We start from the raw sequence: 16,090 nt of genomic DNA on the forward strand, positions 1-16,090 counted from the left end.
ACAGGAGCCAGCATGTGCTTATTGCCTATTAAGTACCATGTTAGGCACCAGCGTTATAAGGAAGAATGAGATGAGACTCCATTTTTGTTCTTAAAAAATTCACTGTCAAGACTGACATATGAATAACTAATTTCAATAGGATACAGAAAGCTTTAAGACAGGTACAGGATGGTAGGGGAGCCCAGAGGTTACAATGTGATCAGGAAGGCTGGCTCAGTCAGTAGAGCATGCAACTCTTGATCTTGAGGTCATGAGTTCAAGCCCCATGCTGGGTGTGGAGCCTACTTTAAAAAAATAAATATTTTTTAAAAGAGGCAGGAAGAGAACCAATGGAGTGTACTGTTCATAAAGACCTAATGAAAACTTTACAAAATGTCTGGATGACACTCAGACATGCTACGGAGAGTCTGAATAGGATTATGTGAAGCAAATTAATTCCTATTTTATTTTGTGATTATAGCTGCTATTCATATGAAGTAAAATAATTTTATTCTTCAATTGGGACCAAAAACTCTCTGTACACATTGAGGTTCTGACAAAAATCAACAGTCCCTTTATCAGCCCCACACAAAAGGAAACCAGAAAAACAACTAAATAAGTAATATGATCATGTCAACATTTTAACTGCCCCACATTCCACCTCAACCCTTGCTTCAATCTCTTGAAGAGTCCTGGAGGTCATCAGGGACAGTCCATGAATGAATTTAAGCAGAGACACAAAACAGTACAGTAATTAAAAATACAGTATTTGTAGGAAAAAAGAACTGGTTTGAACCCCAGCTCCACAATAAATCTGAATGCTTTGCTTAACCATTTAAACCTCAATTTCTTCATAAATGGATGATGACTGGCAAGGTTGTTACAAAAATTAGATACGGTATTTATAGTGCTTACCATAATACTTTGTACCTAGTAAGCAATCGATAAATTATGCTGTGTTTTCATTATTATTGTTTTTGTTGCCATTGTTTTCTCACTATTGTTTTTGGTGATGTGGTGGTGGAACAAAGAGCTACTCTAAAATACCACCAGGACTAAACAATAATTTTTTAAAGATTTTACTTATTTGAGAGCAAGACAGATAGCGACAGAGAGCACAGGTGGGGGAGGGAGAGGGAGAAGCAGGCTTCCCGCTGAGCAGGGAGCCCAACGTGGGGCTCGATCCCAGGAGCCTGGGATCAGGACCTGCGCCAAAGGCAGATACTTAACTGATGGAGCCATCCAGGGACCCCTAGACTAAAAATTTTTTAAATGGAAAGCAATTTGGAACAATACCCTTCCCTAGGGTAGAAAAGGTAATTAACAAACTTTTTCCTCCTTTCTCATCACTTCTAAATAGAGGTATCACAAAAGTAAAATCTCTCTTTACAACAGTATACATCAAACCAATATATGGGTTATTTCTATGGGCTAGAACTATAAGAAGTGTATTCTATACATATTTTACAACGATCATGATTTTGTAAAAAAGAAAAAACTATTTCAATTTTTTTTTAAGAATGGACATATAAATTGGGGTCTGCTACCTCCTAGGAACTTGAGATTAGTGAATATTCAACGTTCTCAACATGAGCTGTGAAATAATTTGACTCAGATGAAGAGAATCTCCTGAATTTCTTTTGTACAGGTCTCTAAAACAAAGGGCAGGGCACATGGATATACCATTTGAAATTGGTATTCTTTTAAAAAATCTTTTATTCTTTTTTTAGTATTGATATTTACATTCAAAAATTTACATAAGCTAACATTCACCATTTTTAGGTGTGCAATTCAGTGCTTTTTAGTATATTCACAATGTGTGCAAACATCACCACTCTTTAATTCCTGAACACTTCCACCATCTCATAGAACAAGCTTCCGGCCATCACTCCCAATTCCCCCCCTTCCTTCCCCTGGCAACTCCCCCCCTCCTCCTTCCCCTGGGAAGTTCATATAAATGGAATCATACAATATGTGGCCCTTCGTGTCTAGGCTCTTTCACTGCCCATGTTTTCAAGGATGGTCTACGTTGTAGTGTGTATCGGCACTTTCTTTCTTTCTATGGCTTTGCAGTACTTCATTGTATGGATATACCACATTTTGTTTATTAATTCTTCAGTTCGTTGACATTTGGGTTGTTTCCACCTTTTGGTGATCGTGAATATCCATGTACAAGTTTTTGTTTGACAATCTGTTTTCAATTATTTTGAGGATATAGCTAGAAGTGAAATTCCTGGGTCATATAATTCTGTTTAATTTATTGAAGAACTGCCAAACTATTTCCCAAAGCAACTGTACCATTTAATATTCCTCCCAGCAATGTAGAACGGTTCCAATTTCTCCACATCCTACCACCTGTTATCGTCTGTTTTATTTTTTTATTAGAACCATCCTACGGGGATGTGAAGTGATACCTCATTTTGGTCTTGATTTGCATTTCACTAATGACCGACCAATGATACCGAACATCTTTTCATGTGCTTATTAGCCATTTATCTTCTTTGGAACAATGTCTATTTAAATCTTTTGCCCGTTTAAAAATTTTTTTGTCAGGGTGCCTGGGTGGCTCAGCTAAGTGTCTGACTCTTGGTTTCAGCTCAGGTCATGATCTCGGGGTTGTGGGATGGGGCCCCAAGCTCGGTGCACAGTCCGCTTGAGATTCTTCTCCACTCCCTTTCCCTCCCCCTCTGCTCCTCCTGCTATTCTCTCTCTAAAATAAATAAATAAAATCTTAAAAAATAAAATAAAAATTCTCTTGTCTTTTTATTATTGACTCTTAAGACTTTTATTCTTAAACAAGACAACTATATAGTTGGATATTAAAACAACCAATTGTTTGGCAGCAAGGATGCTTGTAAAAAAGGTTAAGGTTAAAGGAAACGGGGTAAAGTACTAAAGTCACTATGCCCATTAATAATCTTATTTTTTATTTAATTTTATTTTTTTTAAGATTGTATTTATTTATTTATTTTGAGAGAGAGAACGAGTGTGCAAGTGGGGTGGGGAGGGATGGATGGAGAGAATCTTAAGCAGGTTCCATGCCCAGCATGCCTAATGTGGGGCTTAATCTCACCACCGTGAGATCATGACCTGAGCCAAAATCAAGTCAGATGCTCAACTGACTGAGCCACCCAGGTGCCCCTTATTTTTTTATTTTTAAAAAGATCTACCATTAGTACTATTCCTCAAATGGGCTCCTCTCCCAGGCTTCAAACTGCACCTATATGAGACTTTCACAGCTACAATATTATGGGATTTCATCTCTTTTAAACTCTCATCTTTTTATTAGTTACAATGGTCATATAAAACCACTCCACAGTTCTGGGACTTGATCAATAATGCATGACAATATAATCCCTTCACACCCAAACGCAGCACATAAAGACTGTACACCCATCAACAGCTGAAGTCATTAATTACAGACAGCCCGAAGATAACGTCCTACTGAAGAGTACAAACTACAAATACCACTGCTCCGTCACTTCTCCATCTTATCCCACTGTAAGCTGTTATTTTAGCTAGCATCTACCTCACCGTCATCCTCTCCCTCTATTTCATCACGAACTACTAACTACATCTCCAAAGTATTTATTCTTACTCTATCTTAAAATAGCAAAATATATTTTTCTCCTCCTCTCAACATTTTCTGCTACTACTCTAAAATAAGCAATCATTATCTTTCACCAAAATTTATCCCAAAGACACCTGTCTTCTTGATGTTACAATCCAATTTGGAGACCAGAAAAATATTTCACCAGTCAGCTAAGCCAAAAACCTGGGAGTCATACTGGATTTCTCCTATTCTTGAAAGTAGTTTGCTTCTTATTGCTGGGAACTGTGCTATTTAAATGCTAGTAATAAAACACTAAAGAGTTTAAAATATAGTTTAAAACCTAGTGAAGGATGAGTGCCTAGTTGGCATGGTCGGTGGAGCATGTGACCCTTGACATTGTGGTTTTAAGTTCAAGCCCCATATTGGGTGCAGAGAATACTTAAAAATAAAATCTTCTGGGGCACCTGGGTGGCGCAGTCGTTAAGCGTCTGCCTTCGGCTCAGGGCGTGATCCCGGCGTTATGGGATCGAGCACCACATCAGGCTCCTCCGCTATGAGCCTGCTTCTTCCTCTCCCACTCCCCCTGCCTGTGTTCCCTCTCTCGCTGGCTGTCTCTCTATCTCTGTTAAATAAATAAATAAAATCTTTAAAAAAAAAAAAAATAAAATAAAATAAAATCTTCTAGGGGCACCTGGGTGGCTCAGTCATTAAGCGTCTGCCTTCGGCTCAGGGCGTGATCCCAGGGTCCTGGGATCAACCCCTGCATCAGGCTCCTCCACTGGGAGCCTGCTTCCTCTCCCACTCCCCCTGCTTGTGTTCTCTCTCTCGCTGGCTGTCTCTCTGTCAAATAAATAAATAAATAAAATCTCTAAAAAAATAAAATCTTTTAAAAAATTAAAATAAAAAAAATCTAGCGAGGAGACAAACACGGCTTATTCTAGGAGCATGAAGAAGAGAAATTTATTTGGGGATTCATGGAAAGCTTCTTAGAAGAGAGAATAGCAAGGGCATCTGGCTGGCTCCATCAGTGGAGTGTGCAACTCTTGATCTCAGGGTTGTGAGTTCGAGCCCCATATTGGGTGTAGAGATCACTTAAAAATAAAATCTTAAAAAGAAGAAGAAGAAGAAGAGAGAAAAACAGAGCAGGATCTTAAAGAATAATAACTAAAAGACAAAAGAGATGAGAAAGATGCTCCATGGAGCAGAAAAGCAGAAACAAAAACATGGCACTGAGAAATGCTCTTCAGTATTCCAAAGCATTAAGATGAGGAGTAAAAAAAAAGATGAAGGTTGGGCGCCTGGCTGGCTCAGGTGAAAGAGCAAGAGACTCGATATTGGGGTCATGAGTTTGAGCCCCATGTTGGATATAGAGATTAGAAAAAATTAATTTCCTATGAAGTTGTATTTACCTACCTCTTTGCCAGAACACAATTCTAATTAGTCATGCAAATCCTCTAATACAAAGGGATTTCTCTTTGCCACATAATTTATATATGCAAAGGTTTACCTGCTTATTAAATCATCTCTTCAAGGAGCTCCATTGTGAAAACCAGAAATAAAGGCTCATATAAGGAATAATTTTACAAGAAGGGAAAAAGATAGTAAAGTAGTAATAGTTTAAAGTAGCATGGGGGCGCCTGGGTGGCACAGTGGTTAAGCGTCTGCCTTCGGCTCAGGGCGTGATCCCGGCGTTATGGGATCGAGCCCCACATCAGGCTCCTCTGCTATGAGCCTGCTTCTTCCTCTCCCACTTCCCCTGCTTGTGTTCCCTCTCTCGCTGGCTGTCTCTATCTCTGTCAAATAAATAAATAAAATCTTTAAAAAAAAATAAAAATAAAAAATAAAGTAGCACGAAGTTGGGGAGAGGGGTGGGGGAATGGGATAGGCTGGTGATGGGTATTAAGGAGGGCATGTATTGCACGGTGCACTAGGTGTTATACACAAGTAATGAATCATGGAACTTTACATCAAAAACTAGGGATGTACTGTATGGTGACTAACATAATAATAAATTATTATTAAAAAAAAAGCATGAAGTTCATAATTGTCCTTTATTGACTTTTGTACACTTGTTTTATTTATTTGCTTTCTCAAAATCTCCAAATGAGAAACTAAATAATAGCTCAGCAGCTCTCAATCCTCTACCCTCAAGCTCTGCAAAGTAGTTAAAAAGAAGGGTAACAAGGCCTTACTGAAGCTTAAATGTTAATTCATGGAGAGCAAACTACCAATGTCTTTCTGGATATAAAATAAGTAATATGTCTCTATCTCATAGAAGGGGAATATTTTCCCTGCACTCTTGCTAAGTTTGACAAAGATCTTGGTTTTACTGAAAAATGAATTCAACTTCCCCTACTCCCCAGTACGGCAACTCTTAGATACCATCACTAACTCAGAAGAGATGAATCAAAGGTAGCATCTGGCCATTAGATAAAGGCTCAGTTTGAATTCTATAAAACAGAGTAAGTAGTGCTACATTTGAAATCTATTTCTAATTCTCTGTCTCCTTCAGTTAAAAAGCAAGAGGGCCAAGTTATACAATATTTAGAATAATATATTATTTCTTCTTGGGCACATTAAATGTTTCCCCAGGAAACCAAATATAATTTTTTTAAAAGGTTGCAGTATAGGGAGGAGGTAAGGCCAATCTTTCTTGTTTTTTTTTTTAATTTTTTATTTAAATTCAATTTAATTTAATTAACATATAGTGTATTATTTGTTTCAGAGGCAAAATTTAGTGATTTATTAGTTGCATATAACACCCAGTGCTCATTCCATCAAGTGCTCTCCTTAATGCCCATCACCCACCTCCCCTCCAGCAACCCTGTTTTCTACGGTTAAGGTTTGTCTCCTTCTCTGATTTGCATCTTACTTTATTTTTCCTTCCCTTCCCCAATGTTCACCTGTTTTGTTTCTTAAATTCTACATATGACTGAAACCATGTGATATTTCTCTTTCTGACTGACTTACTTTGCTTAGCAAAATACCCTCCAGTTCCACCCACACAATTGCAAATGGCAAGATTTCATTCTTTTTGATGGCTGAGTAATATTCCATTGCGTGCGTGGGTGCACACACATGCACACACACACACACCTTCTTTATCCATTCATCTGTTGATGGACATCTGGGCTCTTTCCATATTTTGGCTATTGTGGACATTGCTGCTATAAACATTGGGATGCATGTGCCCCTTCGAATCACTGTTTGTATCCTTTGGATAAATACCTAGTAGTGCAATTGCTGGGTTGTCTCTCCTTTGGGTTGTCTCTCCTTTCTATTCCTAGAGCCATTAGCCCAAATTTGTGTTAATCACAAATTAGGTGCCCCATATAAGAGGGAAGACTTATCTTTGCAAGGTTGCTCATTGCTCCCTACAAACACTGTACTAAATCCCTGAGCTCTGTCTTCTTACTCATGTAGATAATGCTGTTACATTCTGAGGAGAAAATACTTCACAAATATAATGAAAGATGTGAGACTTTTCCTTTAAAACTGCATTCATACAAAGCATACATACCATTTTAGGGGAAATTTCATACTCCCTGAATCTTATCCATGGTTTCCAGCTAAAGACTCCTCATGTGGCTCCATCTGGGTCTGGCTTAAATTCTAACCTCTCTGGACTGAATCCAATCCCCCTCTCTTATCTCTCCTGAACTCATAGCTCTGAGTCTAGGCTACACAAAATACCATAATTATACATTTTGTACCATACTTCTCACTAATTTTTTCACAAGTATTAGTCCTTCCCCAACCTCAAGGGAAGAAAACATGCTTTAAACCATCTCTGCTATCCCCCTTGTAATGCCTAACATAAGCCAAGTAAACAGTGATGGTCAGCAAATGCTAACAGGAAAACTGGTCCCATCTTAGGATACAAAAGAAGTGCCGAACACTATTTTGATTTTTTATTTCTACGTATATGGATCTCAGTGTTTGTTGTCCAAGGTCACATACTGCTGATGCTGAAGAGAATTCAAACTCCCCTCTTCTGACTCAAGTCACTATGTTCTAGCTATGCAGGATGCCCTCCTCCTCAGTTCTGCCCTTCCGAATCCTTCTCATTACCTTTAAACTCTTAAATGATTTATCTATTCTCTTTGCTTATGAAATATATAGTAAATTGTGTGTACCTCTCTTATATCCCTACTAAGTTCCTAGAGATTAAAGATATGTTTTTTAGGGGCGCCTGGGTGGCTCAGTCATTGAGCATCTGCCTTCGGCTCAGGGCATGATCCCAGCGTTCTGGGATCGAGCCCCACATCAGGCTCCTCTGCTGGGAGCCTGCTTCTTCCTCTCCCACTCCTCCTGCTTGTGCTCCCTCTCTCGCTGGCTGTCTCTATCTCTGTCAAATGAATAAATAAAAAAATAAAAATAAAAAAAAAATAAAGATATGTTTTTAAACATCTTCACTGTACTGTTTTTTCCTCAGCCCCATGCCAAGTGCCTTACAGAATCCCACATTATATTAATACATTAATATTAACTTTGGGGGAACTTAGACAAGCTGATCCAGTTCAGGAATGTGGGGTCCTTTCCACTGAGGAAAGAGCTGTCATTTCTCTTTGAGTATGATTCCTGCCTTGGAATCACAAAGATGGAACATAACGTGTCATAACCTGCTGTTCTAGACCTGCAAGCCTCTCTGAAGAGGAAACACATCTGTTAGCCAACTTTATCTACTAAACACAGAGAAGAAAGACACACAGTGGAGGTCTGATCAGGCCCAAGCAAGTTCAGGACTGCTTTTTTCATCACCAAAACTCAGTTTAGGATATATCACAAATGGCTCAAACGCAAAAGATTGGAACATAACAGATTAAGTCTTGCTATTCTGAGTCATGGCCACTCCAAAGCACCTACGCTGGATCCCACAACTCACCCAACTAACGCCTTGCTGCTTTCCCAACATAAGTCTTCCACACTTCTTCAGGATTTGACCATACTTCTTTCAAGTAGCATTTCCTGATCGAGCTCTACAACCATCACTTCCTTTCTTGGTATTCTACACTACCCACTAAAAAATGTGTACTTCCCCATGCCTTTTTGATATTTATTTTGAACAATTAAACAACTGGCTTCTTTGGGATAGGCTGGTGATGGGTAGTAAGGAGGGCACGTATTGCATGGTGCACTGGGTGTTATACGCAACTAATGAATCATCGAACTTTACATCAGAAACCGGGGATGTACTGTATGGTGACTAACATAATAAAAAAATAGTATTAAAAAAATTGGCTTATGTTTATAGCTGTGTTTAACTAATAAACATATAATCAGCAATCTAATAAAGTTTAAGAATTTTAAGATTAAAATCTGTTTCAAGGGGTCTATAATCTAGTTAGGAAGGTCAGGTAACACAGCAGCCCTCAAACTCTGCTGCCTAATTGGAGACACCTGTGAAAGTTTTAACACTTCCTGTGTTAAAGTTACAACCCATAACAATCAAATTAGACTCTTTGAAGGTGGGACCCAGCTATTATATCTTGCTAAACAAAAATGGGTATAATGGCTGTAATCAACATCCTCCCTAAAGCCCAAACACACTCTAGCACAAAGAAAAGGCAGAGGTAAAATGATTAAGACTACTGAGTGACTGTAAGAATATTCTGAGTTTGCTGCTTCTTGATGAACCACCAATAACAGAATGATAGCAGGCAACACAAATGAAAATCGCTACCCAGGGAATCATTTCTACAACCTTTTTGGAAGAGTATACCTGAAGGTCCAAGAGTAAGGAAGACCCAGTCACCAAAGCCAGATCAACAGTTAAACTCAATTTTCCTGGGAAGTTGTACTAACCTACCTCTTTGCCAGAACACAACTCTAATTAGTCATGCAAATCCTCTAACACCTTGTTACAAAGAGATTTCTCTTTGCCACGTCATTCATAGACCCAAGAGTTTATCTGCTTATTAAATCATCTCTTCAAGGAGCTTCGTTGTAAAAACAGAAATAAAGGCTCATATACAGAATAATTTTACAAGGAGGGAAAAAAGGTAGTGAAGAATAGTGACAGTATATGGCAGCACAAGGTAAATAATTGTCCCTTACTCACTTGACTTTAGTACACTTGTTTCATTTATTTGCTTTCTCAAAATCTCTGAATGAGAAACTAAATATGGCTCAGCAATTTTATAATCCTCTATCTTCAAAATGTGCAAAGTAGCTAAAAAAGAAGGGTAATGAGGCACTGCTTAAGATTACATTTTTTTCCTTCATTATTGAAACTCAACAATTAAAAACTGGGCTCTTTTTGTTAAGTGAAGAGGAAGAAGCTGGAAAAGAGTATTAACAGAATTATGCCACTGAATGAACCAATCAGTCTACGACCCCCAAGAAGCAAGAAAGACTACCCTATTTTCTCAAAGAAACTGCATTTCAGAGTTATGCAAAAGAGTCAAAGAATGTCAGTTACTCCAGTACGTGTAACTTAAAACAGTGTGTTCTTGTTAGCCTTCCATGAACATTGCCAAATTTTCATCTAAAAAACTCAAAAAGTGCTCCTAGACACCCTCACCTCCCAACTGAGTCATTAAGAGGTAAGGAATGTAACTTCTCACGTTGTTTATTCTTAGTCTTAGAATCACATCTGCTCTCACTCTGTTCACACTCCACAAATTTTGTAATCTGTTTCCATGCTGCTTCAAGGGACACAGTACAGCTGGATTCACAGAGCTGCCTTACAATCACAGAGCCAAACAGAAGGGTTATCCAAGGGTCAGAGAGGTCTTAAGTGCTTGCTCACCGATAAGAATTCTCAACAAGTTATTTATCTGCACTTCTATAAAAGGAAACTCTCACAGCAAGAACTGATTAAAAAAGCAAAAACAAAAACAAAAAACTCATAAAACAAAAGGTAAAAATTTTAATCCTTAGAAATGAGACCTTTACTACTTTTTCTTTGGGCTGTAAGCCAAAACAAATGAAATGGAAATTTCAAAAATTCCATTGTGAAGAAATAAGGGAAAAGTTAACAAACTGAAATAGAATTTAGTGTAAAATGACATTTTGCTTTATTTTTAACAGCTTAAAGCTAACAAAAGAGTTAAGAACACTCTGTTTCCTTGCTCAAGAAGTTTGTCAAATTACAACTTTGGAATAATATATGGCTCAGAAGTCAATTCAGACTTAATTGCTTTTTCCCTTGTTGTCATGGCCTTCCCTGCCTTACAACTTATTTCTTACTTGGAACATGACATTTTAATGAAGATTCACCAAAAATGTTGTGTTCTTATGTAAGAAGCATTAAAGAAAGAATAGATGACCACTGACATTTTTTCTCCTGGGACCAATTCATATAAAGCAAAAATATAAAAATAGAGGCCTCTCTCTTTAACAATTAGTAAAGAGCAGGCTTTCACTAAAAGATAAAGAGCTTTTTTGGATAATACTTTGGGTACAATTTAGCACATAAGGGGTGCCTAGGTGGCTCAGTGGGTTAGATGTCTGCCTTCGGCTCAGGTCATGATCCCGGGGTCCTGGGATCAAGCCCTACATCGGGCTCCTTGCTCAGCGGGGAGACTGCTTCTCCCTCTGCCTGCTGCTCCCCCTGCTTGTGCTCTCTCTCTCTCTCTCTCATGTCAAATTGATAAATAAAATCTTTTAAAAAAAAATTAGCACCTTAGGTTGGGAATAACATCTACAAGTAGTATTAGAGCCAGTCCAACAATCTAAATTCATTTTTTTAAAAGATTTTATTTATTTATTTGACAGAGAGAGACAGCGAGAGAGGGAATATAAGCAAGGGGAGTGTGAGAGGGAGAAGCAGGCTTTCTGCTGAGCAGGACCCTGGGATCATGACCTAAGCCGAAGGCAGATGCTAACGGCTAAGCCACCCAGGTGCCCCTAAAATCATTTTTAGCACAAAATGTTTATGTTGTTGGAAATATCTTTTTAGTTCCATTGATATAAAAAACACAAAAGAGTAACTTCCAGGACTCAAAAACATAAAACTAATTTGGACCAACTATCAGAGTTTAAATATGCATAAACGATCAGAGAATTATATCTTTCTTTGAAAACAAAAACAAAAATAAAACCAGAGATTAAGTAACTAGCCCCAGGGTCTCTGAGCCTTCTATGAGAACTGCTTGTGGGTAACATGCAGTAACCCTCACACACTCCTACCATGTGCCCTTCTGAAGATTTTACTGATATTAACCTATTTAAACCTCACAAGGGTCTGGAGTAAGCCTTATTATTATTTCCATTTTACAGACAAGGAAACTGAATCAACAGAAGAGGATAATTGTTCAAAGTCACTAAAGTGGATTTAAGTTCAGGCAGTTTACCTCCAGGGACCATGCTTTCATCAACTACATGACACTAACTCTTAGGCTGAAGTCCCCTGATTACCATACAGATGTTTTCCCCTGAGTTTACGGCAAGAAGTAAATAGAAAAGGTTATTCCTGGGTGTTTTCTTCAAGCAAGTACCTAAAGACATGTGCATGAAACCCTTCCAATAAAAAGGGAGAGAGAGAAGAAACTGAAATATGGACATAAGAGGAGTATCTTTAAATAAATTTAAAATAAAATATAACTTTGGTTTTAGTGGTAGGAACAAAGTAAAAAAGCTTGTAGATCATTAAAAGAACCATTTCAAAAATTTGTGCTTTATTCTGCCTATACTGACTGCATTTTGCTTCCTTTTTTGGGGGTTCATGTCAGTTACAAATTATTCTGCCACTCCAAGCAGTATTTTACCTTCAGGGTCATAGCTGCTGACAAACTGCGCTCCTTACATACTCAACTTTTCCATCTGAAGATGCTTTGGCAGAACTCCAAATACCATATTCCCTGGTAAACCCATCTAGGGACTCACCTGCCCTAAGATGTACCAACAAACCATTACGGTTACTTCTTGGCCTTTATACAATATCTCTCTCTCAAGTATTCCCCTTAAAAAATAGAAACAGGTAATTTAACTCTTCTACATTCAGTCAAGCAGGATACCATATGCCTCTCAGATCACTATTATCCTAAAATGAGAAAATGCAAAGTAGGAAAGACATTCCAGAGAAGTAATTTTCCATCTATTCTGACAACCAAGACCCAGAAAAAATATACGTTGGATCACAGTGCAGTGAATACTCACACCTGCATATAAAACACACGGATTTCATGAAACAGTATTTACCCTCATTACACTAAAATTATTTGTTACAAAACCCACTTAGTGATTTTTAGATCACAAACTATGTGTGAACTCCCGGTGTATAAAAACTCTGTTCTAACAAATTCTTACCTAAAAGTTCCCATAAGACAGTCTTCAAATATCATTTATTATAAACAAAAACACTTTTTGTTGCTTTCTATTCTTAAAATGGAAATGAGAAGCTTTAAGTCACAGAGAAAAAAGGCAGAAATTAATTTTATTCGAACTACTTAAGTATTAAATATAATCGTAGACCTCAGATGACATTTTCACCAATAAGCTTTTACGTAATTTAAAACTAAATCTTTCATCATGGAACACTACATCAAAAACTAATGATGTACTGTATGGTGACTAACATAATAAAAAATAAAAACAAAAAAAACAAAAAACCTAAATCTTTCATAGTAAGTTTTTAGTTTAGTACATGACATAGGAGAAAATAAAAGAGAAGCCTTACCACGGTGGACTTGTACTGCCCTTTTCAGGAGACAGACTTACTTCTAATGTAGCAACACAACCTCAGGAAATGAAAGACAGTGAGAAAGAGGAGGGAGGGAACAAGCATGAGTCAGGGAGAATCATAATATGCCAACTAGTCTGTGCCCTAAGTGCGCTGTAGGGCAATGAAAAGTCAGAATCAAAACGAAAAGGAATCTTCAGACTCAGGAAGAGGAAAAAAATATATACTCTTAAAGACATATCTGAAAACCTGACATTTGTAAAAATGTAGCATTTTCACAAAACACTTTTATATCATTATTTTTGTGAGATAGAGAGCTATTCTTCCCGTTTTGTAATAGATGAAAATGAGGCTCAGAGAAGTTAAACGAATTTCCCCCAAACACAAGGCTAATATTTGGCAGAGCTGGGGCCACAAATTAATCCTGTCATTTCCAATCTTTATTAACCCACCACTCTCTGGCAGTGTTAAAAAATAAGGTAAAAGGAGAAAAAAAACAAAAGCCCTATCTTATAATTCTAATGCCACATACACAAAAGTAAAAAATTATAATCCGGGGCACCTGAGCGGCTCAGTCGTTAAGCATCTGCCTTCGGCTCAGGGCGTGATCCCAGGGTCCCGGGATTGATCCCCACGTTGGGCTCCCTGCTTCTCCCTCTCCCACTCTTCCTGCTTATGTTCCCTCTCTTGCTGTCTCTCTTTCAAATAAATAAATGAAATCTTTAAAAAAAAATTATAATCCAATTGTAGCTCTGAAAAGCTAATTGCTAATTACAGTTAAGATGCATGTTCCTAATTCAATTTTTATTTCTAATTGCACCCCAATTAATCACTCCTTCGTCTTCCTACTACACTTTGAACATACCTACCTCACAGCACATACCATGCTACACATGGTTATTTATATTTTACATTTCTATCTCCTCACCAGTTCTGAGCTCAAAAGTAGGGCCTATATTTTATTTAACTTTTGTATACTTAAAATCTAGCATGGTACCTACCATAATATATGCAATAAAGCAAGGTTCATTGCACATTAAAAGTTAATCCCCGAAGGGCTTAAACAACATTACAGAAACTAATTAATCTTCACAAACTCCTTGTAAAATGGGCAGACACTATTAATGACCTCCTTAGAAATTAGAGTTTATAAATCATCTGAAGAATATTCAGGAAAATGATTCATCGAAGGCCATGCACAATTAGACAGTAATAAACACTCCAAGGCCATTCTCCTTCTCAAGAAAAACCAAGAGAGGGGCTCCTGGGTGGCTTAGTCATTAAGCGTCTGCCTTTGGCTCAGGGAGTGATCCCGGCGTTCTGGGATCGAGCCCCACATCAGGCTCCTCCACTGGGAGCCTGCTTCTTCCTCTCCTACTCCCCCTGCCTGTGTTCCCTCTCTCGCTGGCTGTCTCTCTCTCTGTCAAATAAACAAAATCTTTAAAAAAAAAAGAGAAAGAGAAAGAAAGAGAGAAAGAAAGAAAGAAAGAAAAAGAAAGAAAGAAAGAAAGAAAGAAAGAAAGAAAGAAAGAAAGAAAGAAAGAAAGAAAAGAAAGACCGACCAAGAGAAAGAACATGAATTGGTGATGCCTATGAGTACTGCTCCATGGAACAGGAGCCCCAGCTTCTAGATTCCATACAGACATTTCAAAGGAAATACAGAAATATGTTTCACCATCACATGATGGTGAGTCTCAGTAAGAAGGAATGATCAGAAGTAGATGGAGACTTGTTCACATCTAAGGTATGGAAATTGCAACCATGTGACTTATGACCAAGTGTGGGGAATAATGCCCGTGGATAAAGTAACTAAAAACAAAATGAAATAGATCCTTATTAAGTCTCAGCTTGAGGTCATTTTAACTTCTGGTTTCTGGGAAGCATGTAAGAAGCCTGGAAGTTGCCACTCCATCCTAACAACAAGTAATAAAGCTTAACAAACTGAGAAATCAGTACCTTCTTAGATCTCTAAGAGAAGTGAGGTCACAGGGCAAACTGCTGCCCCCAAGACTGAAGTGACCAATTGGCAATATAGGGGATCACAACTTACTAGAGTAGAAACGCATGAGCAGGAACCTCCCCAGGAACCAGTGCCCAGGTAGGAGAACGAGAACTGGAACTGGAACTGACAAATTGCTGGATTCACTGTGGACAAAACTAAGAAAACTTCAGAGTGACTTCCAATTTCCAATTCCACATGTAAGGGGCTTGAAGTCACCACTCTACCCTAACAAGTAAAAAGCTGAAAAAACTGAAAAATCAACAACTATTCTAGGATCTGTAAGATAGAAAGGTGAGGGCACAGAGCAAACTACTGTCCCAAGACTGGACAGACAAGACAGGCGAATGTAGTGAGTCTCAGCTTCCCACAGTGGAAATCATGCTGAGGCAGGGAAAGCTGAACTGTAATTGATGAATTGCTGGAGGCTCAGTGTGGCCAACACAGAGTTAAAAACTCCAGGGGGACTCAGTCATAGGAAGACCCCTACAATTCTGTAAGATTTACCTCCAGGAGCTCAACCAGGTACTCTCAATAAATACTGGCAGGGGGAGGAAAATGAATCATTCTGAAATATATCAGGGCACTCTTGTTTTTTGTAACGAGGACTACCCTCAAGAGAAACTATTTAATCACAATCTAGCCAACACAAGGGTACAGAAATACCCAACTCAGCCCACTCTAGCCATCTCATCCCACCTAATAAGGGAAGGAAAACCTGAGAAACACTTGTGAAATTCATAGTGCAGAGGCCACAGGCTCAGTAAAAAGACTGACCTAATCACAGGGTTATAAAATCCTTCCCCTTCCCCCAAGGCTTCTTTACAGCAGTTCCTTTTACCCAGTACACCATGTCCAGCTATCAAGAAAAAATTACAAGGCATGCCAAAAGGCAAAAAACAAAATTTGAAGAGATGGAGCAAGCATCAAAACC

The 16,090-nt window shown here is 38.3% G+C and overlaps 1 protein-coding gene across 11 annotated transcripts in view; it reads right to left on the minus strand.

The window, feature by feature from the left end:
• BCL2L13 (BCL2 like 13) overlaps positions 1-16,090 on the minus strand; it is an 87,227-nt gene that overhangs the window by 7,863 nt on the left and 63,274 nt on the right. Inside the window, exon 1 of one of the 11 annotated variants that reach the window (XM_034645538.1) lies at positions 13,155-13,260. The exons of the other annotated variants lie outside the window; for them this stretch is intronic. The gene's annotated coding sequence lies outside the window, so the exon portion shown is untranslated. Of the gene's footprint in view, positions 1-13,154; positions 13,261-16,090 lie in introns of those variants that run through there. 11 annotated transcript variants of the gene reach the window in all.

Source organism: Ailuropoda melanoleuca, chromosome 16, assembly GCF_002007445.2.
Source record: "Ailuropoda melanoleuca isolate Jingjing chromosome 16, ASM200744v2, whole genome shotgun sequence".
NCBI classification, from domain to species: Eukaryota; Metazoa; Chordata; class Mammalia; order Carnivora; family Ursidae; genus Ailuropoda; species Ailuropoda melanoleuca.